Here is a 10,470-nt window from a genome sequence, read left to right as displayed (position 1 = left end):
TGGGGACTGGGATGGCCATTCCAGAACATTGTAATTGTTCCTCTGCATGAATGCCTGAGTAGATTTGGAGCGGTGTTTTGGATCATTGTCTTGCTGAAAGATCCATCCCCTGCGTAACTTCAACTTTGTCACTGATTCTTGAACATTATTGTCAAGAATCTGCTGATACTGAGTGGAATCCATGCGTCCCTCAACTTTAACAAGATTCCCGGTGCCGGCATTGGCCACACAGCCCCAAAGCATGATGGAACCTCCACCAAAGTTTACTGTGGGTAGCAAGTGTTTTTCTTGGAATGCTGTGTTTTTTTGCCGCCATGCATAACGCCTTTTTGTATGACCAAATAACTCAATCTTGGTTTCATCAGTCCACAGGACCTTCTTCCAAAAAGAAATTGGCTTCTCCAAATGTGCTTTTGCATACCTCAGCCGACTCTGTTTGTGGCGTGCTTGCAGAAACGGCTTCTTTCGCATCACTCTCCCATACAGCTTCTCCTTGTGCAAAGTGCGTTGTATAGTTGACCGATGCACAGTGACACCATCTGCAGCAAGTTGATGCTGCAGCTCTCTGGAGGTGGTCTGAGGATTGTCCTTGACTGATCTCACCATTCTTCTTCTCTGCCTTTCTGATGTTTTTCTTGGCCTGCCACTTCTGGCCTTAACAAGAACTGCCCCTGTGTTCTTCCATTTCCTTACTATGTTCCTCACAGTGGAAACTGACAGGTTAAATCTCTGAGACTGCTTTTTGTATCCTTCCCCTGAACAACTATGTTGAATAATCTATGTTTTCAGATCATTTGACAGTTGTTTTGAGGAGCCCATGATGCCACTCTTCAGAGGAGATTCAAACAGGAGAACAACTTGCAAGTGGCCACTTTAAGCAGCTTTTCTCATGATTGCATACACCTGGCTATGAAGTTCAAAGCTCAATGAGGTTACAAAACCAAAAAAAGTGCTTTAGTAAGTCAGTAAAAAGTAGGTAGGAGTATTTAAAACAAGAAAATTATAAGGGTGCCCATACTTATGCACCTGTCAAATTTTGTTTGAATGCAGATTGCACATTTTCTGTTAGTACAATAAACCTCATTTCAAGGCAGAAACATTACTGTGTCCAACAGTTATTACATATATCAAACTGAAATAGCTGTTGCAAAAACACCAATTTTTATGAAACATTAAGCTTAAGATTAATAGGGGTGCCCAAACTTTTTCATATAACTGTATACTACTTGATTGCTATCAATGAGCTAATTAAGGACGACCTCCCATGAAGTTTTTTTTTTCTTTTCACTAAATCTGTCCATATGTGTATGTAGTATAGTGTATGTATGTGTTACTATACTTACCTACCACCACCTTCTCTGGTATTGTTCCACTCCTCGGTTATGTCACTGATCATCACTCTCTGTTTTTTTCCAAGAGCCATAACAATTAAATTTTTCCCTTCACATTAGCCAAAGGAGGGTTTTGGGTTTTTTTTGCAGGATAAATTGTAGTTTTGGATTACACCATCCACTTTACCATATACTGAACTAACAGAACCCAAGACAAGAACAAAATGAGCAAATACCCTGAAGTTAATGAATAAATAGCAATAATGCATGAAAATAATAGGGTACTTGGTTAACATATTTTTGATAAAAAAAATAAAATAAAAGCCATCCTACCATGCCATGGTGACCCTATTCGGGACGGTCCTAACCTCTAGTATTAAAACCTTACCATGTGTTTAATGACGTTTGTGTGAATAAGGGCTGAAAAGGACTGAGGCCCCGATTAAAGGACACCCAACAGTGGGGAGCTCTTTAAAATTAATGTCCAGCTCAAAGATAAGGGAGGTCATGCCCCTATTTGCACAGAGTGCAAAAACTGAAACAGAAAGCAAAGGCAATGAACTGGAATATAAGTTGGTGTGCATGCAGCGTATAGGCACATGTTCACACTGGCCACTAAGCGGACAGAACCCAAGGCAAAAACAAAATGAGCAAATACCCTGGAGTAAATAAATAAATAGGAACAGTGCATGAAAATAATGTAGGGTATTTGATTAACCTATTTTTGATAAAAAATTGTAAAAGCCATCCCACCATGTCACTGTGACCCTATTTGGGACGGTCCAAACCTCTAGTATTAAAACCTTACAATATGTCTTATGATGTTTTTGTGAATAAGGGCTGAGAAATACCGGGGCTTTGACATATACTGAACTAAAAAAATCCCAAATGGAGCAAAATTGGGAAACAAAACACCACAAATTTGACATTGTTTTGGGGGTTTGTTTTAATGGTGTTTATTCAGTAGTTCTGGCATTTTGATTTTTTTTCTAACTTTACAACATTTACCATAAGGGTTAACTAATTTTATGTTTTCATAGACCGAAATTTTGCAGCTGCAGTGATATGAAATATGTTATATATCATTATTTTTTAACTGCAAAAAAAGGGCTGGCTTTTCAAATTAGGGAGCTTGAGATTTTATAATGCTAATGATTTTATAATGCTATATTGATGTCATATGTTATATGTAATTGGCATTACTATGCCCAGGATTGGGGCATTCATTTTGAGGATACAAATTTAAGATTGGACCAACTACCTCAGAAAAGAATAAAATAAGAAAAGTATTTTTTTTACAATTTCTGCTTATTTATTACTACAGAAGGCCTACAAAGTAAAAATATTAAAATTTGAGAGTCCTCAGTGGTTGATACCTTTTAATGTGTAACTGAAAAGATGGCAACAAATTGCAAGCTTTCAAGACTACTAGGGTCTCTTCATCAGGCATAGATTAAAACAAAATCTGAAGAGTCACATATTTATACACAACAAGACACAGAAATAATGCTATAGATGAGACAAGTGACGTGAAGCAGAACTATCAATATGGGAGAGGGATAAACAGTTGTGGCTGTAAATATTGGAACAGTTCATAGATAAGGAGTGTGAAAGTTTTATTCTCCTATGATTGAGGTCTGCTCCATGATTCTGATGCCCCCACATGGTCAGAGGAGCACATTCCTTAATTGATATAGAAAGAAATACATCCATGCCACACATTCATTCCTGCACTGTGTCAAAGGTTGTCATTAGTTTGTATTCCCAGGCTCTCCTGTCTCTCTGAGATTTGAAGTTACCTTTTAATACCAGTAATTTCATGTCCATGATGCTGTGATCAGGGATGCAAAAATGTTTGCCCACAGGTAGATCTATTATTTTTTCTTTTATTCTATGGTGATGAGAATTCATCCTAGTTCTAAGTTTTTGCCCTGTCTCCCCTACATACAGACCCCCAGCTGGACATTTGGTACATATAATTAAGTACACCACATTAGATGTGATGTAGCTGAAAGTACCTGGGATCTTGTATTCCTGATGTGAGTTGGGGATCTTTATCTTGTCTGTGGTCATTATAAATAGACAGGTTTACATTTTTTCCTGGTTGCAGGGAAAGGTTTCTGTAGTTGTTAGAGAGGATAGGGAGCCTCTGACAATGATACTTCTTAGATTTGGGTGCTGTTTGAAATACAGAATAAGTGGTGGGTCTGGAAATATGGATTGTAATTGGGCATCTTTTTGTAGTAAAGTTTGTAGTTTCCGTGCAGCTCTCCTTAGCTCCTCCAGATTTGGATTGTAGGTGACTACTAGAGGCACCCGGGTGCTTTCTTGTTTAGTTTTGTAATGTAAAAGGATACCTTTTAATAGCTAACTGAAAAGATGGTAACAAATTGCAAGCTTTCGAGACTACTCAGGTCTCTTCATCAGCCAAAGAATAACACAAAATCTGAAGAGTCAAATATTTATACACAACAAGACACAGAAATAATGAAATAGATGAGACAAGTGACCTGAAGCAGAACTATTAGTATGGGAGAGAGATAAACAGTTGTGGCCGTAAATATTAGAACAGTTCGTAGATAAGGAGTGTGAAAGTTTTATTGTCCTGTGATTGAGGTCTGCTCAATGATTATTCTGCTTCAAGTCACTTGTTGTTACGCCCACGCCCGGACTGTTTGGCGTGAGTGTGGTTAGTGGTCCCACGGGGTCACGAACCGAGGAGTGCCTGGAGGGGCATGACTATGGACCTCGCCAGATCCGACCACGAATGCACGGCAGCTTAATTGACTCAGTGGTCCGAGGAGGGACGTGAGAGGTGGCCCAGGTGCTTCTCCAGGTCAGACCCCGGTCACAGCTGATGACCCACACCGGGGAATGCAGGAACAGGCAGGCACAGATGGTATGCAGACAGGCGGGTACTGGCAGGTAGGTAATCAGGCTGAATACAGGAACAGAGCCGCAGGTGCGGAGGGCAAGCAGAGCAGAGCCGAGCCGCAGGTGCGGGGGGCAAGCGGAGCAGAACAGAGTCGCAGGTGCGGAGGGCAAGCGGAACAGAGGAGAGCGGCAGGTGCGGAGGGCATTAGAGCAGAGCCGCAGGTGCGGAGGGCAAGCAGAGCAGAGCCGCAGGTGAGGAGGGCAAGCGGAGCAGAGCAGAGCCGCAGGTGCGGAGGGCAAGCGGAGCAGAGCAGAGCCGCAGGTGTGGAGGGCAAGCGGAGCAGAGCAGAGCCGCAGGTGCGGAGGGAAAGCGGAGCAGAGCAGTGCCGCAGGTGCGGAGGGCAAGCGGAACAGAGCAGAGCCGCAGGTGCGGAGGGCAAGCAGAACAGAGCCGAGCCGCAGGTGCGGGGGGCAAGCGGAGCAGAACAGAGTCGCAGGTGCGGAGGGCAAGCGGAACAGAGGAGAGCGGCAGGTGCGGAGGGCATTAGAGCAGAGCCGCAGGTGCGGAGGGCAAGCAGAGCAGAGCCGCAGGTGAGGAGGGCAAGCGGAGCAGAGCAGAGCCGCATGTGCAGAGGGAAAGCGGAGCAGAGCAGTGCCGCAGGTGCGGAGGGCAAGCAGAGCAGAGCCGCAGGTGCGGAGGGCAAGCAGAACAGAGCAGAGCCGCAGGTGCGGAGGGCAAGCAGAGCAGAGCCGCAGGTGCGGAGGGCAAGCAGAGCAGAGCCGCAGGTGTGGAGGGCAAGCGGAGCAGAGCAGAGCCACAGGTGCAGAGGGCAAGCAGAGCAGAGCCGCAGGTGCGGAGGGAAAGCGGAGCAGAGCAGAGCCGCAGGTGCGGAGGGCAAGCGGAGCAGAGCAGAGCCGCAGGTGCGGAGGGCAAGCGGAGCAGAGCAGAGCCGCAGGTGCGGAGGGCAAGCGAGCAGAGCCGCAGGTGTGGAGGGCAAGCAGAGCAGAGCCGCAGGTGCGGAGGGCAAGCGGAGCAGAGCAGAGCCGCAGGTGCGGAGGGCAAGCGGAGCAGAGCCGCAGGTGCGGAGGGCAGGCGGAGCAAAGCAGAGCCGCAAATGCGGAGGGCAAGCGGAGCAGAGCAGAGCCGCAGGTGCGGAGGGCAAGAAGAGCAGAGCTGCGGGTGTGGAGGGAAAGCAGAGCAGAGCCGCAGGTGTGGAGGGCAAATGGAGCAGAGCCGCAGGTGCGGAGGGCAAGCAGAGCAGAGCCGCAGGTGCGGAGGGCAAGCGGAGCAGAGCTGCAGGTGCGGAGGGCAAGCGGAGCAGAGCCGCAGGTTCGGAGGGCAAGAGGAGCAGAGCAGAGCCGCAGGTGCAGAGGGCAAGCAGAGCAGAGCCGCAGGTGCAGAGGGCAAGCAGAGCAGAGCCGCAGGTGCGGAGGGCAAGCGGAGCAGAACAGAGCCGCAGGTGCGGAGGGCAAGCGGAGCAGAGCCACGGGTGCGGAGGGCAAGCGGAGCAGAGCCGCGGGTGAGGAGGGCAAGCGGAGCAGAGCAGAGGGCAAGCGGAGCAGAGCCGTGGGTGCGGAGGGCAAGCGGAGCAGAGCAGAGCCACAGGTGCGGAGGACAAGCGGAACAGAGCAGAACCGCAGGTGCGGAGGGCAAGCTTAGTAAAGCAGAGCCGCAGATGCAGAGGGCAAGCGGAGCAGAGCAGAGCCGCAGGTGCGGAGGGCAAGCGGAGCAGACAGAGCCGCAGGAGCGGAGGGCAAGCGGACCGGAGCAGAGCTGCAGGAGCAGACAGACAGGACAGGGCTCTGTTCACATGCAACAGACAGGGACAGTGAAACACGAGAAGATAACTAGAACACAGGAGGTAGATACGGAGGCAGGGAAACGGGACAAGCAGAACCAGATGCACACAAGGTACTTGCTAAGAAGTAGCGAGTGGACACAAAACTCACAAACAGAAGTACAGAGACAATGGGTAGGAGTTAGGTACTGGTTGTGACACTGCAGGAAAAGGGAAGGATCGGACATAGAGACAAACAGGTTACGGGCTAGGACACAGTTCAGACAGGAACGAGATACAGGAACGAGCCAGGGCATTCAGCTCCCAGGGTGGCGGAAATGGACTAGAAGTCAGAGATACAGATAACGGGCTTGGGTACTCAGCCCCCAGGGTGGTGAAAACAGACAAGGTTCAGGACAAGACCTGGCAACTAACAGTTGCACAGAACACTGAAAGAAAGTGTTGCTCAGGCACTTCACACTGGGTGGAGGAGGTTTAAGTATCCAGTGACTCACAGCAATAGGCTGGGGAAGCATTAGGACTGCGCACACTGTAACTTTAAGAATCAGGAAGTACCAGCGCCGCCGCTCTAAGCCAGCAGACAAGAGACAAGCACACAGCAGGTAGAGAAGCATACTGCGCAGCCTGGACTGGTAGGTAAGTTGGCGGTCTTGCATAGTGGGAGATGGTAAGCCATGCCAGCACGCCGCCAGGGATGTTACAGTATCCCCTCTTTACGCCCCCTCTTTTTCAAGCCTGCAAGGATTTTCTGCAGAGAAGTTGGAGGACGATCCTTCACAATGGATTCCCAAGACTTCTCTTCAAGAAGACTACCTCTTCTGTCCACTAGAGGGAGAGAGACTGCTCTCACCATCTTGGTGACTAGGATGCTTGGTCCCATCGAGCCATCCTCAGCATCAGATGAAGTGGACGAAGTACCAGGAACAAGGTGTGGGAAAGTCTCCATTTGTTAATATCGGGTAGCACCCCAAAGGATTCAAGGGACAACTGGAGATCCTCTGCCGGGTTGGAGGGGTGCAGAGACTTGGGGGTAACCATCGCCTTGACGTACACTTTGCCAAGCTTACTGGATGAAGTATGCGAAGTACCAGGTACAGGGTGTAGGAAAGTCTCTCTCCATTTTTTAACATCAGGTAGCACCCCGGAGGATTCAAGAGACAACTGGAGGTCCTCCGCCTGGTAGGAGGGGTGCAGAGACTTAGGGGTAGCCACCGCCTTGATGGACTTATTGCCAGACGTATTGGAGATGGAAGATCCTCGCTTCGGAACCAACTTCAGTCTGGTCTCTGACTTGTCTACAAGGCGGGGCCGTACCTGAAGCCAGATCATTGGTACAATTGTCGAGACTGTGTGGGGACATTGCCTCCGCTTCCCTTCCTTCGGAGACCTCAGCGCACAGCGAGTCAGAGACTAGCAGATCTGGTGAAGAAGAAGACATTGCTGACTGTCCTGAAGGTATGGGGACTGGACACCCCTTGTGCCTCAGCAGTCCCCCAGGAAACACCATGCAGGATCTCCAGACCTGAGCGGGCACTAGAGCTCTGGCTCTGGACGACCTGTGGGTAAACCAGACAGCACCTGGAATGTGAACTTCTTCGTGTGTAATGCCCCAATCTGGTACAGACATATTTTGACTGTTTCTGAGTAGGGCTTGTGTAGCGTCGGCGTCCCTGCCTTCTGCTAGGCAGGGACACTGTTCCCCTCACCTCTCCGCTCCGTGCCCGGCGTCCTCCTCCCGCTCTGCTGGCAGCGCGCGCTGCTTCCCGGCCACTGTGCTTAGGGCGCGCGCGCGCGCTCTCCCTCCCTCTTAAAGGGGCCGCGCGCGCCGTCCTAAGGAGTCCCCGGCCAATGGCCGGAGGACTTCACCATATATAAGGCACCTCCTCCAAAATGGAGGTGCCCGAGCAATGTTGTTGCACTGTTCACTACTCTGCTTCAGCCCTCAGGTCCCGTTGCCAGTTACCTGCCAGTTACCTGCCAGATTCCTGCCTGATTATCTGCTACCTGCCTGCTAGTCTGAGGTCCGACGGTCTGCCTTCCAACTCCTGTCAGTCTGTCTATGGACCAGCTTGCCCGCTCACCTGGGAGCACACACCTGCTACCTGCCTGCTAGTCTACCTGGAGGCTCCGCCGTCACGTGCTGTGACCACCTGCCTGTCCAGTGACTCCTGCTCGCTCACCTGGGAGCGCTCATCTGCTGCCTGTCTACTAGCCTACCTGGAGACTCTGCCGTCACGTGCTGTGACCACCCGCCTGTCCAGAGACTTCTGCCCGCTCACCTGGGAGCGCTCATCTGCCGCCTGTCTGTTGGTCTTCCTGGAGGCTCCGCCGTCACATGCTGTGACCACCTGTTCATCCAGAGACTCTCGCCTGCTCACCTGGGAGCTCACGTCTATCATCAGCCGCCACAGGTCGTACCAACCCTTTACCTAGAGACTGCCCCGGTCACTTGCCGTGACCATCTGCCCGTTCATCCAGAGACTGCCCCGGTCACTTGCCGTGACCATCTGACCGTTCATTCAGAGACTGCCCCGGTCACTTGCCGTGACCATCAGCCCGTTCATCCAGAGACTGCCCCGGTCACTTGCCGTGACCTCCAGCCCGTTCACCCAGAGACTGTCCCGGTCACCTGCTGTGACCTCCTGCCCGTCTTCCCTGGTCGCCACCCGCTCCCTTACAAGGACTGCCCCCTTGTATAGTAGCTCAGAGGTTCCGCCTCCCAGACCCGTTACATATACAGTATACAGTATAATGCACTCCCCATGGGCCTCCTCCATACAGTATAATACACTCCCCATAGGCCTCTATACAGTCTAATGCACTCCTCATAGGCCTCCATACAGTATAATACACTTCTCATAGGCCTCTATACAGTATAATGCATAGCCTCCAAATAGTATAATGCACTCCCCATAGGCCTCCATATAGTATAATGCACTCCCCATAGCCACTGTACAGTATAATGCACTCCCCATAGGCCTCCATATAGTATAATGCACTCCCCCACTCCACATAGGCCTCCATACAGTATAATACACTCACCATAGGCCTCCATACAGTATAATACACTCACTATTGGCCTCTGTACAGTAAAATGCACTCCTCATAGGCCTCCATATAGTATAATGCACTCCCCATAGGCCTCTGTACAGTATAATGCACTCCCCATAGGCCACCGTATAGTATAATGCACTCCCCCACTCCACATAGACCTCCATACAGTATAATACACTCCCCATAGGCCTCCATACAGTATAATACACTCACCATAGGGCTACATGTAGTATAATGCACTCCCCATAGGCGTTTATACAGTATAATGCACTCCCCTTAAGCCTCCAAATAGTATAATGCACAGACCGGTGTATCTAATCCCATCATGCACGATACTCCCCAGACCGGTGTATCTAATCCCATCATGCGATACACTACACTGAGCCCTGTATCTAGATACGTGTAGTGTATCATGTGCTGCGAATAATCCCAGTGTGTGTTACACTCCTCGTATCTAACCCTAGCTTATGATACAGCGAGAAGCACCAACTGACAGAATTGGTGCTGCCGTCCATCCTCGTGACACTGTACTTGTCAGTATCACTGTCAGTCACCAACAAAATGGCACCACACTGTGATCCTAAATTTCATTCTTTCACATTTTTTTAAAAACACCCAGAAGGGGAGGAGAGGAGCGACATCACACACATGTGAGCAGATCCAGACCCAATTTACTGCAGTCATAATGTGAGCTAATTGTGCACTAGGTGTTAGAACCCTCCTGTTTGTTTTTTCCATCTTGTGTTTTGCGGTCACGTGACCATCTGCCTTTATATTCCAGCTCCGCCCTTCTGGCTGTGCTGGACTTCAGTGTTTGACTGTTTCTCTAGCCTGGTGCTTCGGTGCCTTTCTTTGTCAGTTCGCTTGGTCCTCTGGGACCTCTAGTACATTTTTGTCAGTTTGTGTTTTTGTGTTCTGCAACAACTTCTCTGTTTAGGAGGTGTCCCATTTTTGTCCCAGTCCTTAGTTCTTTTAGGGACCCCTCCCTTAATGCTATAGGTCTTCGTTCAGACTAGCCGAGGACTAAGGTGGGTCTGTTCGCTAGGAACAGTCAGCCCGCTACATCGTAGGGATTCAGCTTAGTCTTACTGTAGGGACAGCTTTCCCCTATCTTTCCTTAGTACATGTTGCAGATCATAACACTAGGTTTTCATGGTAAATTTCAGCAGCTGCTCCCCCTAGTGTTTAAAAGTGGAAACCTTTTCAAATTATTTTTCATATTTTACTCCATTAAAAACAAATGATCATATTTAAAAAAAAAAATCAAAACATTCATACTTTACATTTTTTTCATTGTTGAAAAAAAAAATTTTTGATGCCATCTTCCCTTTACACTCCTTTAAGGCTTTTAACAAAATTCATAATTTACCAAAGAAGAAATAATGTTACATAAAAAGATATAAAGATATTTC

The sequence above is a fragment of the Phyllobates terribilis genome, unplaced genomic scaffold (assembly GCF_046119375.1).
Source record: "Phyllobates terribilis strain yellow unplaced genomic scaffold, ASM4611937v1 Scaffold_1__5_contigs__length_1240528914, whole genome shotgun sequence".
Lineage (NCBI taxonomy): Eukaryota > Metazoa > Chordata > Amphibia > Anura > Dendrobatidae > Phyllobates > Phyllobates terribilis.
This window is presented reverse-complemented; position numbering follows the sequence as displayed.